General features: G+C 44.0%; 1 long non-coding RNA gene across 2 annotated transcripts in view; it reads right to left on the bottom strand.

Annotated features, from left to right (window-relative positions):
- Nucleotides 1-4,641: 4,641 nt before the first annotated feature.
- The window catches only part of LOC114095582 (uncharacterized), a 39,940-nt gene continuing 35,135 nt past the window's right edge, over nt 4,642-9,446 (bottom strand). For both annotated transcript variants that reach the window (XR_011707423.1, XR_003583283.2), the window contains 3 exons: nt 6,816-7,036; nt 6,652-6,725; nt 4,642-4,898 (listed from right to left, as the gene is read on the bottom strand). This is a non-coding gene — a long non-coding RNA (uncharacterized lncRNA). The remainder of the gene's footprint in view (nt 4,899-6,651; nt 6,726-6,815; nt 7,037-9,446) is intronic.

The raw sequence follows: 9,446 nt of genomic DNA, 5'->3' as shown, positions 1-9,446 counted from the left end.
AACAGAGCAATTTCAAGCAAGGAAATAGAAGACGCCATCAAAAGCCTACCAATCAAGAAGAGCCCAGGACCAGACAGATTCTCAGCAGAATTCTACAAGACCTTCCAAGGAGAACTAATACCAATACTCCTCAAACTATTCCATGAAATAGAAAAGGAGGGAAACCTTCCAAACTCATTCTATCACCCTAATACCCAAACCAAACAAAGACACATCAAGGAAAGAAAACTTCAGACTAATATCCCTGATAAACATAGACACAAAAATTCTCAATAAAATCCTGGCCAATTGCATACAAAAACATTAAAAAGATAGTTCAACACAATCAAGTGGTGTTCATCCCAGGGATGCAAGTTTAGTTCAACATACAGAAATCAATCAATGTAATACGTCACATCAATAGACTTAAAGAAAAGAATCATGATTATCTCAATAGATGCTGAAAAAAGCATTCAATAAAATATACACTTCTTCATGTTCAAAACACTAGAAAAACTAGGAATAGAAAGATCATACCTCAACATTGTAAAAGCTGTCTATGTAAAGCTCAAGGCCAACATCATTCTAAATAGAGAAAAATTGGAAACATTCCCTCTAAAAACTGGAATAAGACAGGGATGCTCTTCTTCACCACTTCTATTCAACAGTGTCCTTGAAGTTCTAGCCAGCGCAACCAGACAAAAGAAGTTAAAGGGATACGCATAGGAAAAGAAAAACTCAAACTATCATTATTTGCCTATGACATGATTCTATATTTAAATATCCAAAAAATTCCACCAAACAAGTCCTAGAACTAATAAATGAATTTAGCAATGTAGCAGGATATAAAATCAATACTGATAAATGCATTTCTATACATAAGTGATGAATCCACTGCAAAGACGATTTTTCATGGAATACTACCCCATTAAAAATATCCTCAAAAAATATAAAATACTTGGGAATCAATCTAACAAAAGGGGTAAAAGACCTTTACTATGAAAACTACAGGACACCAAAGAAAGAAATTGCAGAAGATCTTAGAAGATGGAAAGATTTCCCATGCTCTTGGACAGGCAGAGTTAATATTGTCAAAAATGGCCATACTACCAAATCTGTTATACAGACTTAATGCAATTCCTATTAAAATCCTGATGTCAGTCTTCACAGAACTCAAAAAAACAATCTTAAAATTCATCTGGAAAAATAAGAGACCCAGAATAGCTAAAGCAATCCTTAGCAAGAAAAGTGAAGCAGGAGGCATCACAACACCAGGCCTTAAACTATACTACAGAGCAATAGTAACAAAAACAGCATGATATGGCACCAAAATAAGACATGTAGACCAATGGTACAGAATAAAAGACACAGAGACCTACCCACATAAATACAGTTATCTCATACTAGACAAAGGTGCCAAAAACATACGTTGGAGAAAAGACAGCCTCTTTGACAAATGGTGCTGGGAAAAACTGGAAATCCAAATGTAGCAAAATCAAATTAAACCTGTATCTCTCATCATGTACAAAACTCAATTCAAAGTGAATCAAGGACCTAGGAATTAGACCAGAGACCCTGCGCCCAATAGAGGAAAAAGTAGGCTCAAGTCTTTATTTATCACATTAGGCCCTGACCTTAACAAGAGTCCGAAAGCACAAGAAATAAAATAAAGAATTAATAAATGGGATGGATTCGAACTAAAAAGCTTCTTCTCAGCAAAAGAGACAATAATTGAGGTGAAGAGAGAACCTACAGTATGGGAGCAAATTTTTACCACACACACATCAGATAGAGCACTGATCTCCAGGATATATATATATATATATATATATATATATATATATATATATATATATATATATAAAATAACTCAAAAAACTTAACACCAAAAAAATAAACAACCCAATCAATAAATGGGCTAAGGAAATGAACAGACACTCTCACAAGAAGATACACAAGTGATCAACAAATGTATGAAGAAGTGTTCAACATCTTTAGTAATTAGAGAAATGCAAATCAAAACTACTCAAAGAGTTCATCTCACCCCAGTCAGAATGGCAGTTATCAAGAATACAAGCTAGGGCTTCAATAGGGCTGGGGCTGGGGCTCAGTGGCAGAGCGCTTGCCTCAAATGTGTGAGGCACTGGGTTCGATCCTCAGCACCACATAAAAATAAACAAAATAAAGAATATATATATATATATATATATATATATATATATATATATATTATTTATATATATACATACATACACACACAAGCAATAATAAGTGTTGGAGAGGATGTGGGGAAAAAGATACACTCATACATGGGACTGCAAATTGGTCCAACCACTTTGGAAAGCAAAGTGGAAAAGTGGAAAGTGTGGGAAGTCCTCAGAAAACTTGGAATGGAACCACCATTTGACCCAGCTATCCTGCTCCTTGGTCTATATCCAAAGGGCTATAGTATGCTGATTTTAATCAGCACACTATAGTGACATAGCCACACCAATGTTTATAGCAGCTGAATTCAGAATAGCTAAACTGTGAAACCAACCTAGATACCCATCAGTAGACGAATGGATAAAGAATTTGTGGTATATATACATAATGGAATATTATTCAGCATTAAAAGAATAAAATCATGGCATTTGCAGGTAAATGGACAGAATTGGAGGATATTATGCTGAGTGAAGTAAGTCAATCCCAAAAAACTAAAGGTCGAATGTTTTCTCAGATTAGTGGATGCTGATCTATAATGGGGGTGGGGGGCATGGGAAGAATTGGGGAACTTTGGATTGGGCAAAGGGGAGAGTCGGGAGGGGTCATGAGGATAGGAAAGATGGTGCAATGAGATGGACGTCATTACCCTAGGTACATGTATGATTGCATGAATGGTGCGTCTCTACACCGTGTACAACCAGAGAATTGAAATGGTGCACTCCATTTGTGTATGATGAATTGAAATGCATTCTGCTGTCATGTACAACTAAGTAGAACAAAAAAAATATTTTTTTAAGGAATATATTATTGAGTCTATCTCAGGTACATTACATGCATTTTTTTTTTCAATTTGAAAATTTAGCCTAGTTCTTTCCTGCCCCCCACCAATCAATTATACATGAAAAAATGCTGATTTTTAAACTGCAGGCTGGGAAACCAAGAAATTTATTCTTCTATAAAATTTGCCTGCTACTTAGCAGGACTCACATGAGCCCAGGTGGTGACTTGGGTAGGAGATTCTTTGCCCATTCTCAAACCGACTGTGGCCATGGTTTCCTTAGGCTTCCCTTCCTCTCCAGAGGTTCCTCCATCATCAGCAATCTCCTCATTCTGGTCCCCTTTGTCCCCCAACAAGCTGCTCTTAGTGGGGGATCTGCTATCATCTGTGTGTCCTGCCTCCCAAGGGTGAATGTTTTTAGCTCAGTGAAGGATGTTTAAAGTCGCTCCCTCTTACCTCCTTCTCTCTAAATGAAAAACGTGTTTGCTGAGTGGAGTGGACTAAATTGAATCCCCCTAAAAATCACGTGGGAGCCCTAATCCCCATGCTAGGGTGTTTGGAGGTGGGCCCTTAGAGGTGACTAATTTAGATGAAACACAGGTGGAGCTCTCAGAACGGGATCACTGCCATTTAGGAGACTGAGAACTCCCTCCCTCTTCCTCTCCACCACACACACACACACACACACACACACACACACACACACGCCATGAGGCACAGGAGATGGTGGCTGGCTGGCTATAATCTAAGGAAGGGGCCCTCCCCAGAGAGCAACCCTGCCGGCACCTTGATCTTGGACTTCCAGTCTCCAGAACTGAGAAAATAAATTCCTTTAGTATAAGCCCTTGATTTGTGGTATTCTGTTAAGGTAGCCCAAGCTGACGAATACACAAAGCAAATGCACTTCAAAATGGCCCCTTTTTCCAACCAAATCATTGTTCCCAAGCCCCTACAGCACAGGTGCCCTGCTAGCTTAACCCATGCTCCAAAGGAAATTACCCAGATGCAAGTGTAGCTCTGCGAGCACCACTGAGACAGAGAGACTCACAGTCCTGAAGGCTTTCAAGCCTAGGAGGGGGGCAGAGGGACAGAAGGACCACATTGCCTGAGTCCGAGTGGCACAAAACTCCCATGTCCTGCCCTCTCTGCTGCCTCTTGGCAACTGTAATGCAAGGACCAATGTTGAAGTTCAGGCCAGCGGGCCAGGAGATGGCAGTGCCTGGAGCCAGTACACCAGCTGCTGCCTCAGAGACACAGGCATGCACACCTAGCCACAACTGGAGCTGTGCTTAGACCCACAGAGCAGCTCTGGGTTTATCTCCTTTTCCTTGGGCTGGATACACATGGGCCAGAACAGGATACATTGGCTGTCACCAATATAAGACTGACATACGCACGGCATGATGTAGTTGTAGCTCAGGGGGAACATGGAAACTTGATCTTTCCATCTTTCTCTCCATGAGGAACATTGTTGTTGGTTACTTTATTCTATGTATCTTAATATGGCAGACAGATGATATATTAGTAACTCTATGAAATATATCCTCTTAGTTTTGCTTATATTTCATAACTTGCTTACTTACAGGAAGAAAAAAGTACCTTGATACTGTCAAGAAATCATCCAGATGGGGAAGTCAACTATATTTTCACAAAGCGAGGTTTGCAAATACATACCTGGGTTTGGATATTACTGACTACATTGGACATTTATTGCAATGGGGAATGGGTGCATAGGGAGGTCTGTTTCCACAATGCTATGCATTTCTGAAAAGAACTACTTTTCACAGTGCCTCCCGCATGATTGTACTGCTGTATCTGACTAATGCCAGAAAGCAAGATGTCAGTCCTTGGCCTCTTGCAACCCATCCTTGCTCCTGCAATTCCCCGTTTTTCTATTTCAATTGGCATGAGAACTTCCTGTTCCTCTCACATGAGTCTGTTAAAAATAAGAACAAGAATTTCTTTTAGCAATTGTGAATTAATATTATTGTTTCTCCCACAAACCACCCTGTGCGGCAGATGGCATGTCCACTTCTGCAGTTACCCTATTTTGCCACGAGGTGGCAGACACGCACCAGCAAGACACTGGCTGCTGCACAGCAGGCTGCCCTTCTGGGCTGGGCCTGCTGCAGAGGGGTCTGAAGGAGGGGCGGTCACCCTGAGAAGGAAGATGAACAGAAGGATACACCAGAGGAGGTGAATGAAGGCTGAGAGCATTGAGGTGTGTAGAGGTTGGAGCTGACTTTGGGATCAAGTAGCTTGCCTTCCAATACCAGCTCTGACTCCCTAGTCCCCTGGCCTTAGGCACTGTAGTTTTTACTTTCTTCCTGAAAAAGAGTGACCTCCTGGCTCAGGGTGGTCATATAGTGAGAAATAACTGGAAGGATCCTGGAGAGCAGTAAACTTAGCACCCGCACACTCTAAGCAGGCAGTGCTTTAGAGGCCTGCAATCAAAGCAACTCAAGATGGTGGAAAGGGAAACACGAACAAGACTTTGTGCACACAGATGATCTCTTAGTTCAGTTCTCTGTATTTCTCGTTTTGTAGAAAAGGGACATGAAGCTCTATCAATCCATTTAACTGACTTGTGCACAGCCAGTTCATAAAATCCCTGAAATTTGTCTTTTGCTCTTTCTTTCCTCCCTCTTTCCTCCTCCTCCTCCTCCTCTTTTTTTTTCCTTGTTCTTTTCTCCCCCACCCTCTCGTCCCCCTCTCTCCTCTTTTCCTCTCCTCCTTCTCTTCCTCCTCTCTCCTCTCCCTCTCCCCTTCTCTCTGTCAGCAGCTGACCTGCTGCCAGGACAAGGTCAGTTCCACCACAGCCCATGGCCCCTGCAGACTGGGCTTCTGCTCCCCTCTTCCAACCAGCGTGTCACTGATGAGAGTTTTATTAAAGGGAACAGGGAGTGGCTGGAGGGCAGATGCCTGATTTGTCTTATTTCTGGGACTGGTTATCAGCCTAATAACTGGATGATTGGGAAGAAGAGGGAGGGAAAGGAGGAAAGTTCTGGAGCCCCGCCCAGTCTGACTCTGCGCCTTTGCTTTCTTTCAGATGTGAAGCAGTTGGCCATCACAGCAGGGTCATTTAGAGATCACTTTTTACATCTTAAAATACTTCAGGTTCCTGTTAACAACAGTGGTAGGCTATCGGCATGTTATGTTTTAGATGTGCGGTGTCCCCCAAAAGCTCACTCGTGAGACCACGCAAGAAAGCTTAGAGGTGAAGCACAGGGTTAGGAGAGTCTTAACCTACTGTATTAACCCTGGTAGGGACTAACTGGGTGGTAACTGGGCAGGTAGGTTGTGGCTGGGGGAGGTGGGTCACTGTGCCTGTGCCTTTGGGGTTATGTATTTTGTCCTCCTCTGCTTCCTGATGGCCGTGTCCTGAGCCACTCCCCCATACCCTCCTGCCATCACGTTCTGCCTCACCCCTGGCCTAAAGCTTGGACTGAGCCCTCTGAATGGATTGAAAACCTTGAACGCCTAATAAGTTTCTTTCTCCTCTAAAATTGTTCTTGTTGGGTCTTTTGGTCACAGTAGTGAAAACAAAGCTGTTTAAAACAAGTGAGAAACAGAGACCCATCAGGAAAACTAAACTTCACGATAATCGACTGACATGCTCAGATGCCATTCATTCTGAGTAAAAGCTGAGGTTTAGGAAAGACTTTAACACTCCAAAATAAATAGGTTACCACTTTTGTATTTCCAGATGCTTCTTTACTCAACTGTAGACACTGCAGGGACTGCTTCACACTCTCTTGTCTGTCTGGGGGGGGGGCGGGGGCGACAGAAAAGTGGCATTAAATTATAATCACTTGGGAAGGAAAGAAAAGAAAATCCCTCGCCCCACACATACCTCAGCATCACTGAGGGATCCCTGGGCTTTGCTGGAGATTACTCAGCTGCTGGGGAACAGGTGGATGAGGAGAACTCCGTGCTGTCCTGCCCAGGGCCTGGGGGCTTTCCAAGGTCCCTGCTAGGATGGGCAGGGCCCCCAAAGAACTGCTTCCTCCTGTGTTCAAACTCCAGCCCCCCCAAAACTCCCTCAGAAAGACTCGGTTCCAAGGAAAGCAATTCCTGTGGTAGAGTACATGTATGTGTGTTCAAAATACATTTTTAAAGGCGCTAAAGCTTAATTAGGAATTACTGAACAAAGCACAACTTTATTTAACCTTTCCTTTCTTCCTTCAGATCATATACCCCAAATAGTGATACTTTTATAAGCTCTTCACATTCTGGCAAAAACAAATCTCTAGGGGTTTTCAAAATCCGCTTTCACAAAGGGTTAAACAGGTCTTTTCCCTGAGGCTGTGGTGGTTCTGTGGGCACAAGAAGGTGACAGCCTGGGTTCTGTGGTGGCAGGAGAGGGAGACACAGAGTCAGGAAGAGTGTGTGGGTAGAAATTTCTGGACTTGAAAACGGGCAAGAGAGAAGGATGTGTCAGCTTTTGGAACCTCCTGATGTCAGGGCAAGGGCGGGAGGAGACCCAGGATCCTATTTGGACCTGAGAGACTGAGGTGCCAGTAATCCACCCTAGAGGACGTGTCAGATGATCTGCTGCATGTAAGTGCCAGAGCTCAGGAATGATGCCAAGACTTCTAAAGAGAGTGACCAGAGACACAAGAGAAAACTAGGAGGGACTTGTCAAGGACGCTGGAGAAGAGAGCTATTCCAGGAAGACTGTGGGTGAAAGGCATCGCTCAGCCCCAGGGGTGCATCTGGGAGAGGCGGTGTTAGGCAACGTCACCATGCAAACATCACAGGATGCACTTACACAGACCAAGGTGGAGCCTGCCACACACCTGAGCTCTAGGGTACCGCCTGCTGCTCCAAAGGACTGTGCTGAACACCGCAGGAGACTGTGACACAATTGCAAGTATTTGTGCTTCTAATTTTACATTCCTAAATGTAAAATGGGACAGTAAGAATACTAGGCAAGCTGGACTCAGTGGTGCACACCTGTAATCCCAGCCGCTCAGGAGGCTGAGGCAGAAGGATCACAAGTTCAAAGCCATCCTTAGCAATTTATCAAGCCCCTGAGCAACTTAGCTAGACCCTGTCTTTTTTTTTTTTTTTTTAAAGAAAGAGTGGGGGAGAGAGAGAGAGAGAGAGAGAGAGAGAGAGAGAGAGAGAGAGAGAATTTTTTAATATTTATTTTTTAGTTCTCGGCAGACACAACATCTTTGTTTGTATGTGGTGCTGAGGATCGAACCCGGGCCACATGCATGCCAGGTGAGCGCGCTACCGCTTGAGCCACATCCCCAGCTCTAGACCCTGTCTTAAAAAAAAAAAAAAAAACGGGCTGGGGATGTGGCTCAGTGGTTAAGCACCTCTAGGTTCAATCCCCAGTACCCCACCACCCCTACAAAAAAAAAAAAAAAAAAAGAGCAAGTGGACATAATTCCTTTGAAAAGTCTTTCTGGGAAAAGAAACAGACAAGAGGCAGTAACCCTGGGGATTGTTAACTTAATCGAATTTCTGTCTGCTTTTAATATGAGAAAATCTTCTGACTGTCTCTGTGCTAATGGGAACCATTCAGAAAAAGGAAGAATTTGATGATGAAGAAGAGAGATTGGGGGAAAAGGAAAAAGTCAAGCTTTGAAAATCAGACTCAAGAGATGGGGTTCATTGGGGAGCATTTGCACAGGGAAGAGGCCTTTCTCTGGGATCCTGGGCAAGGTTGCAGCAAACAGACCTGAGCTGGTTTGATGGAGACAACACAGGGTCAGAGTATCACACGAGGTCAGGGTCAGCCTGTGGCCCAGCACAGCCTCACTAAAACATTAGCGTGAGGCCAAGCCTCAGCTATAGGCATTTATTAGAAACTGGAAGAGGCAAGGCTGCTCCCCTCAGAGGGAGTGTGGCCCTGATGACACCTTGATTTCAGACTTCCAGCCACCAGAACCATTAGAAAATGACTTTCTGTTGTTTGAAGCCATCCAAGTTTTTGGTACTATGGCAGCCAGAAGAAATGAGTGCAGCTTTGACTCATCTGCAGAGAGATGGATCTCTTCCTTCCAGGGGGGGACAGGGGTACTGGGGATTTAATTCAGGGGCACTCGGCCACTGAGCCACTTCCCCAGCCCAATTTTTGGATTTCCTTTAGAGACTGAGTTGCTTTACGCCTTGCTTTGGCTGAGGCTGGCTTTGAATTCACTATCCTCCTGCCTCAGCCCCCCAAGCTGCTGGGATCACAGGTGTGCAACACAGCACCCAGCTCTCCTAAGAGATCAGTAGGAAGGCCATACAGAGGGACACAAGGAGAGAGGGAGGGAGAGAGCCTCAGGAACACCTAGGAATGAAATTTCTCCCGGTCACAGGTGGATCTGTGTGAAGGTAAGTGCTCACATCAGTGAGTTTGTCATGATGACTCCACCAGGGCTTTGGGGACCCAAGGCTGCCCCAGCTCCCAGCAGACCCTGTGGGTGTGTACCTGTCCCTCTCTCTGCCACACCCACAGGGCTCTTCAGGCACACCACAGGGCTGG

This window comes from Marmota flaviventris, chromosome 4 (assembly GCF_047511675.1).
Source record: "Marmota flaviventris isolate mMarFla1 chromosome 4, mMarFla1.hap1, whole genome shotgun sequence".
NCBI lineage: Eukaryota > Metazoa > Chordata > Mammalia > Rodentia > Sciuridae > Marmota > Marmota flaviventris.
The sequence above is the reverse complement of the archived record's forward strand: the minus strand, read 5'-3'. Positions and strand labels throughout refer to the sequence as shown.